At 35.1% G+C, this 18,422-nt stretch overlaps 1 long non-coding RNA gene across 1 annotated transcript in view; it reads left to right on the top strand.

Moving 5' to 3' along the window:
* The first annotated feature begins 3,738 nt into the window (after positions 1 to 3,738).
* The window catches only part of LOC109491699, a 104,443-nt gene continuing 89,759 nt past the window's right edge, over positions 3,739 to 18,422 (top strand). Inside the window, exon 1 of the long non-coding RNA XR_002745568.2 lies at positions 3,739 to 4,029. This is a non-coding gene — a long non-coding RNA (uncharacterized LOC109491699). The remainder of the gene's footprint in view (positions 4,030 to 18,422) is intronic.

Raw genomic sequence — 18,422 nt, 5'->3', positions numbered from 1 at the left:
TGTTAATTATTAGTTCAATTCATTTCATAGATATAGGCCTATTCAGATTATTTATTTCTTCTTCTACAAGTTTCGGTTTTTCTTTCAAGGGATTGTTCCATTCCATCTAGGTAATCAAATTTTGGGGTACTGAATTGTTCATACTATTCCTTTTTTATCCTTTTAATTTCTATGGAATTTGTAGGGATGTCATTTCTTTTATTTCTGATATCAGTAATTTGTGTTTTCTCTCTTTTTTTTCTTAATTAGCCTGGCTAGCCCATCATCAATTTTACTGATCTTTTTAAATAATAACTTCTGGTTTCATTGATTTTTTTCTTTATTGATTTTCTGTTTTTAATTTCATTGAATTCTCTATTTTTATTCTTGAATTTTTATCATTTCTTCTGCTTATTTTGGATTTAATTTTCTCTCCTTTTTAAATTTTGTCAGATGGAAATTACATGGTTAATTTTAGATCTTTCTTCCTTTTTCAATATATGCATTAAATGTTATAAATTTTTCTCCACTACATTTTCTGTATCCCACAGATTTTGATAAATTGTTTTTCATTTTCATTTAGGTCAAAATATATTTTTATTTCTTGAGATTTCTTTTTTGACTCATGTGTTATTTGTACAAGTGGTTGCTTTGTTTCTAAGTATTTTGGGATTTTCCAGTTATCTTCCTGTTATTGATTTCTAGTTTAATTCCACTGTGGTTTGAGAACAGACATTGTATGATTTCTATTCTTTTAAATTTGTTAAGGTGTACTTTATGGCTCAGAATGTAGTCTGCCTTGGTGAATATTTCATGTGAGTCTGAAATAAATATGTATTCTATTGTTGTTAGATGAAGTGGTCTACAGATGTCCATTATATCTAGTTGATTAATGGTATTGTCGAGTTCAACTATGTGCTGAGTGATTTTCTGCCTGTTGGATCTGTCCATTTCTGAGAGAGAGGTGTTGACATCTCCACATATGATAGTGGATTCTCATCTGTTTCTCTTTGCAGTTCTAGCAGTCTTTGCTTCACATGATTTGACACTCCATTGTTAGTCATATATACATTAAAAATTGTTGTATCTTCTTGGAGGACTGATTATTTTATCCATATACAATGCCTTTATTTATTCCTGACAGTTTTCCTCAACTTGAAGTCTGCTTTGTCTGAAATGAATATAATTATTCCTGCTTTCTTTTGGTTAGTATTATCATGTAGATTTTTCTCTATCCATTTCCTTTTAATCTATTTCTACCTTTATATTTAAGTGGGTTTCTTGTAGACAATATGTAGCTGGGTCATGTTTTTGATCTGCTTTGACAATCTCTGTTTTTTGATAGGTGCATTTAGACAGTTAACACTCAAAGCGATTATTAATATATTTGAAGAATTTTTTTTAATGTTTACTTATTTTGGGGAGAGAGAGAGGGAGAGACACAGCAAGGGAGGGACAGAGAGAAAAGGAGACAGAGGATATGAAGTGGGCTCTGTGCTAACAAGAGAGAGCCTGATAGGGTGGGGATCAGTCTCACGAACCGTGAGATCATGACCTGGAATGAAGTCGGACACGTAACCAGCTGAACCACCCAGATGCCCCGATTATTAACATATTTGGATTAATATCTACCATCCACTACTATTTTCTATTTATTGCCCTTATTCTATTCCTATTTTTCTACTCTTTTTTTTTGCTTTCTGTGGCTTTAATTAAAAATTTCATATGACTGCATTTTCTCTCCTTTCTTAGTATATCAGTTATACTTTTTTTAAGTGATTGCCCTAGAGTTTATAATATCATTTACAACAAATTCAAGTCTCCTTTCAAATAACACTCTATTACTTCATGGAAAGTGTAAATACCTTATAATAATAAAGTAATCCTAATTCCCTCCTCCCATCCCTTGTATCATTGCTGTCATTCATTTCACTTATGTATATGTAAGCATATACCTAATGTATATATGATATATTCATAAGTATACATAATCGAATACATGGTTGCTATTTTTAATAAACTGTTAACTATTATATCATTTCAGAATAAGAATATGTGTTTTAGTTTACCTACATGTATTCCTTCTTCCATGTTCTTCCTTCTTTATGTAGATCCAAGTTTATGACCCATATTGTATTTTTTTCTCTAAAGAACTTCTTTCAACTTTTCTTGCGAGGCAGATCTACTGGCAACAAATTGCTTCTGTTTGTGTTTGCCTGAGAAAGTCTTTATCACTTCTTTATTTTTTTAAATTAAGATATAATTGATATAGAACATTATATTAATTTCAAGTGTACAACATGATGATTTGATGTTTGTGTATGTTGCAAAATAATCACCACAATAAGTCCACTTAACATGCATCACCACATACCGTTAAAATTTCTTTTCCTTGTGATGGGAAAGTTTAAGAGTTACTCTCTTTGTAATCTTCACATATATAACACTGTCATACTGTAATATTAACTATAGTCACCATGTTGCACATTACATCCCCAAGACTTATTTGTTTTATAACTAGAAGTTTGTGTATTTTAAACCCTTTCATTATTTTCACCCTCCCCCCCACTAACTGTCTCCCTCACATTCAAAGGGTAATTCCACAGGATACAAAAGTCTGGGTAAGTGGGGTTTTCCCCCTTAACATTTTAAACATTTCACCTCTCCTCTTACTTGCATGGTTTCTGAGAAGTTGGATGCAATTTTTATCTTTATTCCTCTATAGGTAGGGTTATTTTTTTTTCTTCTGGCTTCTTTCAGGATTTTTTTCTTTATCTTTGATTTTCTATAGTTTGAAAATGATATGCCTAAGCATAGGGCTTTTTTTTTTTATCCTTCAGCAAATTCTCTGAGCTTCTTGAATCTGTGATGTGGTGTCTGACATTAATTTGGGGAAATTCTCATCCATTATCATTTCAAATATTTCTTCTGTCTCTTTCTTACTTTCTTCCCCTTCTGGTATTCTCATTACATATATGTAACACCTTTTTATAGTTGTCCCACAGTTCTTGGATATTCTGTGCTATGTTTTTCAGTCTTTGTTCTCTTTCCTTTTCACTTGTCAAAGATTCAATTGATGTATCTTCTAGTGCTGAGATTCTTTCTTCAGCTGTATTCAGTCTACTAACAAGCCCATCAAAGGCATTCTTCATTTCTGTTACAGTGCTTTTTATCTCTAGTCTTTTATTTTTCCTTTGGTTCTTTCTCGGGATTTCTCTCTCTCTACTTACCCATCTGTGCCTGCCTGCTGTCTGTTTTAGCATATTAGCCTTAATTGTTTTAAGCTCCTGGTCTGATAATTCCAACATCCCTCCACGTCTGGTTCTGATACTTGCTCTTTCTCCCCAAACTGTGTGTTTTGTTTTGCTTTGTTTTGTTTTGTTTTCCTTTTGGTATGCCTTGAAACTTTTCTTGGTGGTCAGACATGATGTACTTGGTAAAAGGAACAGCTGTAAATAAGCCTTTAATAATGTGATGGTGAAATGTGGGGAATGGGAAGCATTCTTTATTGTAACTAGGTTTCAGTCTTTTGATTTTAGGTCTCAGCCTAGGCCTCTGGACTGTGAACTTCACAAGAATTTCTCAGTTTTTTTTTTTCTCACTGCTTAAGTGAGAAGGGTGGCTAGAATGGGCTACAGTTGGGTATTTCTTTTCTCCCATATGGAAGAAGAATCACCTAGAATAGGGTAATGCCCTTTCCCATGTCAGTTAGGCTCTGATAATACCCAGCTGGTTAAGTTCTAGTTAACTAGTTTCCTCTGAGGTCAGGCTTTATTAAGAGGAACAGAGTACTCTGGTGTATTTCACAGTGGTTTCTCTGTCCTCTCCTTGTCAGAAGCCTGAGGGGACCTTCTCCAGTATTCACTGTGGGAACCTGGCTGGCTTCCTGAGGCAGTCTCATAGTGACATGGAGATCCTCCTGTTAGTCAATCATTCTGGTATCTGTAACCTTCACTGTTGAGCCTCCAGCAATTCATCAGTTACAGTCTAGGATTTCCTACCCCGGCACTGATTCCCATTGTGGTTTCTGCTCCTGAGTCTCTTGGTCTGGTAAGTTTGTTTTATTTTGTTTTGTTGGATTTTGTTGTTGTTGTTGTTGTTGTTTCCCAGTATTTGCTTGTTAGTCTCCCCACTTCTTCGGGCTGCAGATTACCCTGTGTCCTCCTCTCTCTTAAGGATCCAAGAAGAGTTGTTGATTTTTCAGCCTGTTCAGCTTTTTAGTTGTTGGGACAGGGTGGTGACTTTCAAACTCTGTACAGGCAGAAGAAACTGGACGTCCTGTGACAGTTTTTGCTTCCTGTGTCTTAGGGCTACTTTGCCAGGTGCTGTGTTAGTTTTCTAGGTCTGCCATAACAAAGTATCTCAAAGTGAGTGGGTAAAATGGCAGTCATCAATTGTGACACAGTTCTGGTGGCTACAAGTCTGAAATCAAGGTATGGGCTGAAACCCATTGGGGAAATTCCTTCCTTGACTCTTCTAGCTTCTAGTGCTTTGCAATGCTTGACATTCCTTAGCTTTCAGCTGCAGCACTTCTGTCTTTGCCTTTGTCACTGCATGGCATTCCCCCCCCCCCCCCGTGTCGGTATCTCTGTGTCGTCTTATGAGGATGCCAGCCATATTCAATTACAGTCTCGCCCTCCTAGAATATGACCTCATCTCAGTTAATTACATCTGCAATGATTCTGTTTTCAAATAAGGTCACATTAAGAGAACTGAAGGTTAGGACTTCAAATATTATTCGAGGGGATACAATTCAATCCATAACAGGGGCGTGCTGGAAGAGGGGATGAACAAGTACAAAGTCAAAGTTCTTGCTGTTCTTACTGAGATTCTATGGTTTTTTAAAAACAATGAATGTATCCCAGAATGCTGAAATACTTTAATTTATAGAGTTCTGAAAATGTTGATTCTTGACAAATGTTGCCAATGTTCTCATTGCTTTTATGTAGAAGTTTTCAGAACACCTTACACTACCTTTCTGGCACAAACAATCCCCTAATGTTTTTAAATGTGTGACAAGGCTCCAGACTGTTTTGGCTCAAATTGTGCTCTGAAATATCTTAGCTATATGTCCTTGGGCAAGTTTGTTTTCTTTTAACTCACTATATGAATTTATTCATTTACTACAGGTAGATGATAGTATTGCATCATATAGTTGTTACAATGATAAAATGTGAGGATAATACAAGGAAGCATATAAATGTGTCACAGAAAGCACAAATAAATGTAATTTATCTACTGTTATTTATTCTGTAAACACTGGTTAAGTATATGCAACACAGAGACAGAAACAAATTTATAATCTTTACTATTAGAGTTTATTTTCTATCTTTTGATATATTAGATCATCCTTCTAAAATATTAGTATCTCTTCTGGAATAAAATAGTGACTGTTTCAAATCACCACTTTTGCTGACCATATGCTTGTTAAATGTGTCATCTAGTTTTTAATGTAAATCCATATACAGATTGAATAAGGTAAGAATGAGTGGAGAAACAGATTCACTTCATAAGAAACTTCATTCAAGATTGACATCATTTCACATTGGAAATTGAGATATTTTGTTTAAGCAGATATCATTTTCCCTAGCACCAGTCCTTTCTTATACAAAAATAACCAGACTGACAAAGAATATAGATAATGTGGGGGAAATAACAAATACTCTTTATAATTTTCTTATACCACTAGTACTACCCAAAATGATAAATTAGGTTAAAACTTTAAAAAAAATAGTGATACCATGTTGCTTCCTTTTGTAAATGTACACATTAAATACTAATTTTATAAAATTTTAGAGGGATTGATATTACATTGTCTCTCCTCTTTCTAGTTATTTTTAATTGTGTGTGTGTGTGTGTGTGTATAATTTATTTTAGAGTGAGAGAAAAAAGAGTGAGAGAAAGGGGCAGGAGACAGAGAGAGAGAGAGAGAGAGAGAGAGAGAGAGAGAGAGAGAGAGAGAGAGAGAGAATCTTAAGCAAACTCCACACTCAGGATGGAGCCTGACACAGAGCTCAATCCCATGACCCTGAGATCATGACCTGAGCCGAAATCCAGAGTCGGGGGCTCAACCAATTGAGCCACCCAGGTGCCCCTCCTCTTTCTAAGTTTTAAAAAAATTCTTTAACCTTCAGTAACTAAAATTCTGGCAAGAAAAATATCAAACCTATTTAAAGTATGAAAATCTTGTGACTCAGAAAAAATGACATATGACCAATCAAAGTAAATTTAACTGGCGTAGGGAGCAGAGCTAAGGTTATCTTATTCTGATGGTCCAGGGAAGATGCCAAATTTGGATGTGGAGAGAATTATCAGGCTACCTGTTTTGTTCTATAGGCATTGTTCAGCCTGATTAACCTTTATGTTGATGTCATCAAGCCATTTTTTTTTTTCTCATACTGGTAAATGGGGTCAACTTTATTAAAACTTTATTAAAATATATTTGGTGGATTTTAAAATAAATGCATGGATGAGTGAAAATAAGGACTTCCCTTCTTTTGTTTTTCCATGCATTTATCCACTGACCCTTCCACTCCAGATCTACTCCCATTATCTCCTATATCCATCTGATTCAGAATGTTCCAACTAATCTAACTTATTTTGGCTTTGCTCATACAAAATATCCCAAATGCTCTATTATCTACTTCTCCTTTTTCTCAGCTCACACCAAATATTTTTGTATCTCCGTAACCACTAAACAGTGAGTGCCTTAAAAAAATATTATTATCAGCCTTTTTATTACAGGGTTTAGAATATAAAATGACTCCGAGAGTTAACAAATTTTGTTTAAAGTACCAGCTCTATTTCACAAAGTTCATACCTAGTATATTCAGCTCACATAGGAGTAAATATAAACATAAAACTTGTCTTGATTGGACTTTAAAGAAATGCCATAGAGTGGATAGCTGATAAACAACAAAAATGTATTTCTCACCATTCTGGAGGATGGAGGTCCAAGATGAGGGTGCTGGCATGATTGAATACTGGTGAGAGCCTTCTTTTGAGTTGCAGAGTGCCGGCTTCTCATTGTACTCTCATATGTAGAGAGCAGAGAAGGGAAACAAGCCCTCTGTGACTCAAAATCACAAAGTGCAGGGGTGAGTGGGTGACTCAGTCAGTTAAGCCTGGGACTTTTGGCTTAGGCTCAGGTATGATCTTGCAGTTTCGTGAATTTGAGCTGCAGCGCAGAGCCTGCTTGAGATTCTCTCTCCCCCCTCCCGCCCTTCCCCCGCTCGCACTGTCCCTGTCTCTCTCAAATAAATACAATAAAATTTTAAAAACTCATTAGGACTCCATCCTAAGGCCTTCCACAGGTGCCATCGCCTCATACTGTCACATCCTTGGACTGGGTTTCAACCTACGAATTTTGGGGGGACACAAATGTTCAGTTTGTCTGTAATAATATTATATATATGAAATCATATCACATGATATAATATTTTTGTTATGTATATTTGATGGCAACACATATCATAATTAAGGTTTTATTTATGTTTGCAGCAGTTATAATCTTCATCTATGCACAGTATTGCAATTCATAGTTAGAATAGAGGCATGAAAACATCAAAATTTATATAAAGAATTAAAAAATGCCAATATATTTGGTTTTTATTAAAAGTTTTCAAATTTCATTACACACTTTAAACTTTTATTTAGCTGCTTATGTTTGAAAGCACTTCATCAGTAATCACTTCAAATGTGCAAAGTATAATCATTAATTAGCTTTTCCTCACAAAAGCCTCAGTAAATGAGCCTTCTTCTTCCTCTTTTGTAAATTAAGAAATTCATCTCCAGGTGGGTTAAGTTCTCATGACACCTTAACAGCTATTATTTTTTTAATGCAGGAGTGTATTTTAATGTTTTTAATAATTGCCATAAATACGTACATTTTTTCAAAGGGAAAATGTTAATACCAGGAGGGATGGGTGCAGTGTTCAGTTTAACAATTGTGTATTAAAGACCTATTTTCTACTATTTGATTATCTTAACGTGTAACTGTGATTTTACCCATTTCCACATTTTCCTATGTTCGTAAATAGTGCCTTTAACTAAGTTAGATGTGTAAACATGAGGTGGGTTTTTGTGCTGGGCCTTAGTTTGTTATATAAAGTTATATCAGTTGTAAAGAGTTGTTAAATAGAATTAATATAAAGTTCTTAAAATAATGATGGATATCAATTAGATATTTTCCACTGGGTGAGTCCGTTACTCCATATCTCTTCAGCATTTCTATGTCCATCCATGTGGCACTATCTAGGGAGGGACATAATAGTGCACCTGTGGCTTGAAGAAATTTAGTTATAAAAAGTTAACTCTTAGAATACAGGTCCTTTTGTCTGGTTTTTGGCTAAAGGCTTGATCCTCAAAACACAGTTATATGTTTAAACTACTCATGACCAACTTGTATGCCTTCATGTGTTTCTCCTTTTGTCAAAATGCCTGTATAAATTGTTCTTCCGTCAAGTATCTAAATCCAACCCAATTCTCTTGGTCTCCGCAGATATATTGCCATGTCCTTTCCAAAAATTTTTCAGATGACACAATATGAACTCCATTGACTTTCTACTCTTCAACCATTTCATCCTTGTTTATGCACAGCTATGTTCTAGTCTGTTGAGTCCATTTGTATCTTTTTTCTAGGTGAAGAAAAAAAATGTGCTTGCACTGTCAGTATAAGGCACAAAATCTCCTCTGATGAGAAATAATGATTTCATTCCACCAGTCAAGAATATGGAATGGAACAGGAAAGAGTAGGGATTTTTCTTAGTTATTCAGTGTGTAACTGAAAAACAAAGTTCCAAAATGTTCTGCTTAGATGTTTTGCTCCGAATGATATACAGTGATGTTATAACTTGGCTGCTCCCTTTGTTCATGATTTTACCCAGGTAGGACAGATTTATGGCTGAGGTCGGAGCTATAAATTAAAGACTGCCATGGTTAATCTGATAAATATTCCACAGAGCTGGCACAATCGTGTGCTTGTAAAGAGAAGCAATATTCTCCACTGTGTATGTATTTGTTCTGTGGACAGCGTGACTATATTCAAAATGCTAATTGAGAAGATCTCTAAAATTGTAATCATGTGTAAAAATTCTTTTAAAATCTTCTATTTGGAAAGTACAGTTTGGCTAAATTATCATTTTTTCCATAGGGTGTGTACTGTAGAAAACACAGGCTAATTGGCCAGCAAAAATTTGGGCATGACCAGACTCAAAAAAATGAAATGAACTGATAGGCTGGCCTGCCAGCAATGTTGCAATTCTGACTAGCAGATGATCATTTGGCACCTTAGAACATGGGAATGATTGGCTCTACATGACCAGCATTTCATAGATCCTAAGCTAGTGCAGGTAGAGGTGGGTAAATTACCTCAGCCACCAAGGGGAAAAGAGGGAGCAGGTGTTAGGCTGCCAGCACAGCTCGGATTTCAACTCATTTCAAATATAAATGTAGCTGGTTGTAGGAGCCAAGAAATTTGGGTCAGTTGAGATTTTCACTGTCTCAATTTAGAGGATTATAATTGAGTTTTTGCCTCTCTGACCTGATTCTTTCTAATGCATTTCCCATATTGGTAACTTTAAAATTTAACTTTTCCCTAAGCTCTTTGTGTTCTCGCAGAGACCCTGAGAATAGAATTCACATGCTGTTTCAGTAACAACTGACAAATTTGTCTTTTGAGAGATTTACTCCATCAGCTTGCCTGACAGAAGAGCTGATCATAGAAAGGATAGGTTTGTCTGTTTCCTGGAGTTCCTTATGCTCCGCTATAGCTATAGAAGAACTGGAGGAGGGAAGGCAGAGCGAGTGGGTGACTGCAAAGTAAAGTGATTTTTGTTTTTAAGAGCAAATTGAAATGATAGGAAAAGAACCAATGTGGGGAAAAAGTGTTTTTTCTCTTAAATTTTCCAACTATTTTTTTAACAGTCAAGTATTAAAATGTGACCAATTCTATTTAGTATTTAGTACTCCACTTAGTACTCCACTTAGTACTCCACTTAGTACTCCACTTAGTACTCCACTTAGTACTCCACTTAGTAATTCTATTTAGTGACCTACTCTATTTAGTCATTCTTTTTAGTGATCTATGGTGCTCAGAGGCTACTGAGAACACTTTTTTTTTTCTATTGACATAGAGACATTCTAATGAGCACATTTCCTTCAAACTAATACGCCTAGCTATCCTCAAGGGCAATCGAGGAATTTAGAACTGTTTATCCTATAATAAATGGCTGTGCTTCACAAAGTTCTGTGGTATTTCAGCAGATATTTATCTTCTCACGTCAATTTCATCTAGGGCGTTTTCACTTCCCGTAACTGCTTTTTACAACTAATTCCTCCTTTCTGAACCCACCAGTTTGTTCCCCTTCAATGTTCCCTGGCCTGGGAAAAGAGGGAATTGCCTTTTTAGAATTGTGTGCAGAGATCTTTTTGAAGATTTCATCTAAGAGTTAACCACAAAAACTTTTGCACATCATTTTATTGCTAAGAGGTCATTTTTAAATTCTGGATTTCAGGCATATTCCAGATGGTCAAGGTTGTAGAATATCAAACCTTAGAAAAATGCAATCAATTCTTTTTTTTTCCAGTTTGTGTACTTACTGTGTTCCTTTTTATTTAAAATATGAATATTTATTTAAATATTTCATTTGATATCATTTTGTGGTTGAAGTTTTCCTCATTCTCTGATTTAAAATTGATGTTTTATCTTCTAACTCCCACAGATCTAATCTGTTATGTTGGCTAGAGAACTGCCTGGCATTAATTTATGCATGAAAATTATTCTTCTTGAGTGGTATAAAGTTTCCCTGAGCATCATTTTATGCATATACCTGATTATATTATGATTAAGGCTAACAGTTTTTTTTAAATGTAGAATACATTAAATAGGACTTAGTCTAATTCATTTTTCATAATTTATAACCTCTAAATTCTCATAACATTTAATTTCTGTGACCATTTTTGGAACACAGTTGCTAACACAAGAGGAAATTCCTAGAATAAGAAAGTAGTGGAGTTTAAAGAGGTCTCAGAAAGTTCCAATATATTAAATTTCTAATTGGATGTATCATTATCAACACATTAACAAATCATTTCTGGGAATGTATTTAAAATTTTAACAGGGAGTATTTTCAGAAATTTTGTTATTGCATAGTAGCCTAACTACAAGCATTTGGGCCACACATTTTAATTTCGGCCTTGACTGCACCATTTATATCTTGTGTAATCTTGAGAACTTGAATTAATTCTCTAAGGGGCTGTTTCCTCCTCCATAAAATGGTGGTTATAATATTTCACTTATAGCATGATTTGTGTACAAATACCTAGCAACATACTAAGCAAATGGTGGATGCTTAATTAATTAAATTTTTATTTGGCTGTCTTAAGTTTTCTCTACTATTATTTAAGCCCTGTTTATATATTTTATGCTCAATGAATTTGGAAAACAATGGATTAACATTCCCCATAGTAACCCTTTACTGTCTACTAATTAAACTCAATTCTTCTTCAGTCATGATTTTCTTTACTTTTAATTTTTTATATGTCTCTTCACTATAACACTTTGGACCACACAAAATCAAGTGTACTTGTAGAATTTGGAGCAGGATATACAGATGTATAAACATAGGTGCTTCTATGGTCTAACAAATCCCTTAAATGTAAAGATGACAAATATGTTAATATGTGTGAAAGCTTGTAACACAAAGCTTCCCAGATGGAGAACATTCACAAAAACTACCCTTTTCCTTGTAGGTATGCATTGGAGCTGTGCGGCAGGCACTACACAAAACAGCCACTGAGAATTCCCTGTTCTAATGCATTTCCAGTTCCTCTGGTTTGTTCGGTGGCTTTCTGACATGATTTTGCAAGTATCATATACGCGCGCGTGCATACACACACACACACACACACACACACACACACACACACACACACAGTGTGTTATCTTAATGCTTTAAACTGGCTCAAGTGATTGGCCTCCCTTCACAGTTGTGATTTCTGCTTCCCTCCTGATGATGCTATTTTTGGCAGTTTTGGTTAAGTTACTCTTTTCCAGTCCGGGATTATCTATGCTCAACACACTCTAACCACTCACAAAATTGTTCAAGTGTTGATAAGCACTAAGACCACATATTGTCTTTCTCAAATTCAGTTCCTGTATTCCTGGAGACCTAGTATTCATCTAGATGAGACCCTTTCAAGTGGCAAACTAGAATTCATATGTAGAATTTTGATGAGAATAATGACTAGTCTAGAAATTGTAATCAGAGCGATGGTGATAGAAACTGAAAATTGGCTTTTATGTTAGACCAAAAATTAAAAAGGGGATATAAACACCCTTTTCAGGTATATAATGGGCTGCCATAAGGCATCAAGAAACAATAAACTTTCTCTAATATCAGAAAATGGGATTAAGTCAAATGAATGAAAATAAAAGGATTACAGGTTTTTAAAAAGCACAATATAAAAAATAATAGAAATTTAGTCAGGAAATTCTTGTTACTGAAAATATGAAACAGAAGATTTCCAGTCTCCACCTTATGGAAATATGGTATGGAGAACATACAGAGAGAATGAATGCCAAGAGCAGATTATTAGGATAATTGACAATTAAGGTGCATCCAATGCGAACATTCTCCAATCCTAGTTGACTTTTTTTGAGAGAGCACAAAGAGACTTTTTCTAAGAAAATAGCATATGGACCCCATTTAGAATATGGAAAAGTTTAATTAATCAAAAAGTAATAAATCACAGTTATATATCAACCTAATGGTAGACTGTATAGAGGATAGGGATGAAATTCAGGATACGACTCCTAAATAAAAGATAGAAGAGGATTACAACCACTTTTAAGGTTGGGATGATAAAGGCTCACCCTAAGAAGGAAATTTTATATTCATTATAATAATGTCTGTATACTTGGTATTTTCTACCAGGTGAGTTTTGTTACTTAGCTGTGAACCTTCAGCCTTATCCTATGCTTACTCCTCCCATGATTAATGAAGGAAAGCAAGATATAGTATTTGACATGATCCTGCCTCAGAAATAATTCCAGAAAATAAACCTCGTAGGAAAATAAACATAATTTGTACACCATTTGGAATTAGCAAATTACTAGCAAATAACACAGTCCACATCTGAAAATTTATACGTAAATCACTTAACTAGTGAAAGATTTTTTGTGAAATGTTAGTTTTTTATAAAAAATAAAACATTGCTATAAATTTTATATATAAAATCATAGACATTATTATTTTATAAGCCAGAACACTGATTAACTCTTGGAAATTGAACTAGAATAGCATTATAACTTAACACAGTAGAGCCTGAGAGAGGCCAAGATTTGGAAGTAGACCTAGAGAATTTTCCAGTGCTGCCCAGCTGAGGTTTTAGCTGATAGGAAAAGCCTAGAGGAGACTGAGTGCGGAGGGGAATTTTGAGTTTTCTGATCGGCTGAAAGTCTGGTGATTTCCCTTACACAACAACACTGTTCAGGAAAATGTCAACCACCTCCTTTGTATTTTAAGGACTAAGGGGTGTCCTAGGTTATTGAAAAGGAGACTGTCTACGCAAATTAGTTCCAACTGGGTACAGACAGTTGCAGATCTGTTAGTAACAAATGGATTCTCTGTTGGGAGATTCTGGCAAAAGACACACTTCTAATCTATACCTACATACCTATCCTCTATCTATGTAAACTATCTACAATATATCTAGTAGCTGGCTACCTATATAGCAAAGTGTTCTGTTGTGTTCTCATGGCATAAATTTGTGGTTTATTTCCCATGAGATTCTGTGGTATTAACGTGTGGTACTTTCCATGCCATAGGAAAATGCACTTCTTACATCTCTGACGTGGGAAGCCCAATCGATTGCCCACCCCAACTACTGTGTCCTAAAGTCCATCATTGTGTTCATGTGGAGGATACACTTCCCAAAGACTGCTGTCAGGCACTTACTGAGCATGGCAGGGATACTAAGGTGAACCTACTCCTGGGAGAGGAGAGACAGCTCTGATGACAGACCTTGGCTCTGCAAGGTCCCATCAGCCTTGCTGAATGTTCATAGATCTAAGTTACAGTGTAAGAAGCTTTTTTTTCCTTCCATCTGTCTTTCATAAGTCAGACCTGTGTTGCAGACAGATGGCTCCTGGTTCTGTTCCCTTTGTTTTCTGACCTGTTTTTTCCCTAATAAATCTTTTGGTGCTTACTCCCAACTTGGGGTCTGCTTCTTGAAGGATGAGACTAAAATAAGCAATGGATGATGAATTTCACTGAGGTGGAAGATGAGACAGGGTTGTAGGATGAAGTTGAATGAAAGATGGCTTTGAATTCCAGAAGGAAGGCTTTTGAAACTTAGAAAGGCCTTTGCATTCACTATGGATAACATCACGCTTGATGCCTACTCATTTGGGAGATCACAGAAACGTTGATATTCTTTACTTTAAACTTCCTTAGTTGTGTAATGGAGATGTATTAAGTTAACTGCCTTGGCACACTGAGAATATTATGTGCATATGACACACGATAGTGTACATTTCTAGAAATTATGAATAGGGAGAGTATTAATGCAAAAGCTTTTATATGAGATATAATGCAGTCTTCCAAAGATTTGTTTTATTCTAAATACCAGAGATAAAGTATAGACCTTTTTTTTAAGCTAAGTGATAATCATTGTACATATTGTCCAGGAGTGAAGAAAGATTATAAAGAAAACATTATTAACCCCAGGTAGGCCATTATCATTGTTAGTGTTCTAAACAGTGGACGTATGCTTCCATTTGCTATAGCTATTTCTTTTCTCCATTAAAAAAATATCCTATAAACTTTGATTTTATGCAGATGCAAATGCTAAAGTGGGGCAGGAAAAAGCAGTCATTCATCAACACATAGATTTTGAGATTTAATTACTTTTTAAATATTTCCCATAATTATTCTTCTGTTCCAGATGTCTAGTTTACCCTCTGGATACCCTGGAGATTTTTGCAACATTTATAGTAAATTGTAAAATTCTTGGATTAATATAGAGTTTGAAGGGTTTGTGAATTCATTTTATTTGATGTATTTTCTAATGGCTTCTAGTTTTTAAATGATCAGTTAAGAATTTAGTGGCAAGAATTTAAAATTCTGGATTGACATCATTTGTGGGGAAAATGAAAGCATGTTATTTCATTATCAGAGATGCATAAAAACAGCAAGCTGAATTTCTTACCTTGACAACTTAATGTCTATCTCTTAGCATACTTTTCATAAGAAGTGTGATAATCTGTTAATTACGAATCCTTAGATTCAACGTAAAGAAGCTCATATAACAAAAGGCATATTAACATAGGGTGAAAAAATAGTAAATGTTCTATATGCAATCTGAATTTCTGTTTCTGTCACATAAAGAATGACATTATAATAAAAATCAAAGAAATACAGGCTCAAATCTGATGTCACCTAGATATTTCCGTGGTATTAGTTTCCTCCAATTTGTACATATTTCTGATTCAACTGTGTGTCTCCCAAAAATTTTACTTGAAAGTAAAGCTAAGACCTATCGAAACAAATATTTGAGGGGCGCCTGGGTGGCTCAGTTGGTTGAACATCCAACTCTTGATTTCAGCTCAGGTCATGATCTCACAGTTTGTGGGATCCAGCCCTGTGTCAGGCTCTGCTGACAGAGCAGAGCTTGCTTGAGATATTCTCTCTCCCTCTCTCTCTACTCTTCTCCCCACTCATGTGTGTGCATGTGCACTCTCTCTCTCTCTTTTTCAAAAATAAATAGATTAAAAAAAACTATTTGAAATTTCTGAAGGGAGTTAGCAAAATTCTTAAATGCCTTTCCAATATCTTGGTCAACTTGTATACTTATTGCTACAGGTGCTTACTAGAAGAACTGGTGGCACTTGACTTTGTGGTAGTACTTATGGAGTTTGCTCATTTCACTTAAATTCAAAATCTAGTAAAGAAAATATTAATGGGAATATAAAAGGAGAATGCAAGCAAATGGGAATTGTGAACAAGATTATGGCAGAAGAGCATAGGTAAATGTCTTACCAAATACAGGAAAGGGAATAAAATGAGAGTAAGAAAGGCCAAGTAGCCAGGAGCAGAGTTAACCAAGGTGAAAGGAGCATAACAGGAAAGAAAGCCAGAGAATTAACTAGCAACCAGATTATAGAGTGCCTTTTAGGTCATAATAAGGATTTGTGGCTTTTCCTCAGTGATAAGAGAAGTCTTTGGGAGATTTTGACCAGAAGACAAATATCAGGTTTACATTTGAAGAACACTATTCTGGTTGCTATAGTGAAGATAAACTGAAGAAACCAGTTAGAAAGTAAGAATTGCTGGTGGTTTCTATCAAACTGGTGACAGCAGTCAAATTTAAAAAGTGATGGAATGTTGAATAGAGGACTTTGTTTTTTAAAAGTTCGCATTAAGCCACTTTACTTTGACAAAAGATCTATATTCGTACCTGTTTTTGCTAACCAAAAGAAAGAGGATTTTTGCTTTCATGAAGACAGTTGAAAAGCAAAAATAGCATTCAGCATTTGTTCTGCAGCAAACCCCCAGCAGCAAGAGTGGCGCCACCAAGCTCCTTTCTCTGGAACTACACTTGGTATCTCAGCACCAATCTGCCATAGCTTTGAACTGTGTCTGTGAGCAGCTGTGCTTTGTCTCAATTTATTTTGTGCACCTTTAGCAAGATGTGTCCTGAAGTATCAGAAAAGCCTAAGAGAGGTAATTTTGGGGTCTGGAAACACTTTAAAAAGTTCCATATAAATTAATGGTAACTGCTTCTTGCTTTATAGCATCATTTTGGTCTATGAAAAACTTTATAACAATGCTCTACTTGTGGCTAGCAGTGAAACTGTATATTACAAAGGTACAGCAGAGAGACTTTCTGACTGACCAGAGTGAGCTTCAAAATTTAGGGAGGACCTGAACTTGGTACCAATGTTTTGGCTTAAGCAACTAAAATAGAGTTACTGTTAACTGAGCTGGGAAAGATAGAAGAACTAAATTTTGGATATGCTAAGTCTGAGATCTCCATTGGACATCCAAACGGATGTTGAGTGAGCAATTGGATGCCTGATTCTGGAATTAAATGGTGATATAAGAGCAGCAACAATCAGCATATAGGTGGTGTTTTAAAACATGAGACTGGATGAATTCATAGAGACAAGAGGTCCAAGGGCTGGGACCTGGAACAAGCCAACTATTAGAGGTCTGGAGAAACTAACAAAAAGAGACTAAGAAAAATGTTCAGAAATGTAGGAGGAAATCCAGTGATTTTTCTGAAAGACCTAAAGAGGAAAGTTTTTTATGGAGAAAATGATTACCAATGCCAAACATTGTTACTAGGTCAAATAAGATGATGTCTGGGAGACAACTACTAGATTTAAAATAGACATGTTATTGGTGAACATATAATGGGTTACAAATCTTTTTATAAGGGAGAAATTCCCATTACTAAAACATCAGTTTCTTAAGTTTTCATTTAGTGACTAATTAGCTGTAAAAAGAATATAGGGGCTTACCCAACAGAAAAATAAAAGGCAAAATCAAATTTTGGCCTTTTATATAATACTTATACATGATTAAAATAAAAAATAATATAAAATAGAGAAGAGTGGACTAAAAAGAGAAAATACATAGTATTACTGATTTTTCCTGCATGGATATATATTTAAAATTGATTTTATACCCGCATGGTAACAATTTCAGAATGTCTCTATTTTGGCAAAACTTACACATGGAAAAAATGTGTTTTTTTTTTCTTCTTCAGTTATTTTACTGTGATGTGGAAGGCATTTTACCTATTACACTGAGCAGTTCAGAGGCTTTCTGGAACCCTGTTTGTCACTGAGTATAAAAGGTCATCATGAATGTCATTTACTGATATTAAACACAGCAACATGGGCCATTGAAGAGAATAATCTCCTATTTAATTAGAGTAGGAGGATCTCTGGAACTATCAGCCAGCTGTCTGCTTCTAACTGTGATGTTAAGAGGAAACTGAATTGGAAGAATATGGACAATGTTAGAAATACCTAAGTAGCATTTAATAATCTAAAATTAAGAGATATTCAAAGTTTAAGGTCAATTTTCAGGAGTGTCACACACACACACACACACACACACACACAGAGGCACCTTATATTCTACATTCATTTAAGCCTCTTAAAAACAGAAAAAGCTTAACATTTCACTGCCCTCATTGTCTCCATCTGAGTGAAATTGAAATAATTACCCTTACAATGTCTTTCATTCTGTGACCTTCAAAGTCAAAGCTGCAGTCATACATAGCTGATGTGGGTTTTTTGCTGTTTTTTGTTGTTTTTTTTCCCCTAAATTACCTGACTAATTGCTTAACACTATGCTTCACTTAGGCAAGATAAAATAGGCTGGAGAGGGACAAGAATTAGAAACATTTTCCTAACAGGTATCCCTAGAATT

Source organism: Felis catus, chromosome C2 (genome assembly GCF_018350175.1).
Source record: "Felis catus isolate Fca126 chromosome C2, F.catus_Fca126_mat1.0, whole genome shotgun sequence".
Taxonomy (NCBI): domain Eukaryota; kingdom Metazoa; phylum Chordata; class Mammalia; order Carnivora; family Felidae; genus Felis; species Felis catus.
Note: the sequence above shows the minus strand (reverse complement) of the source record. Positions and strands in the feature narration are given on the sequence as shown.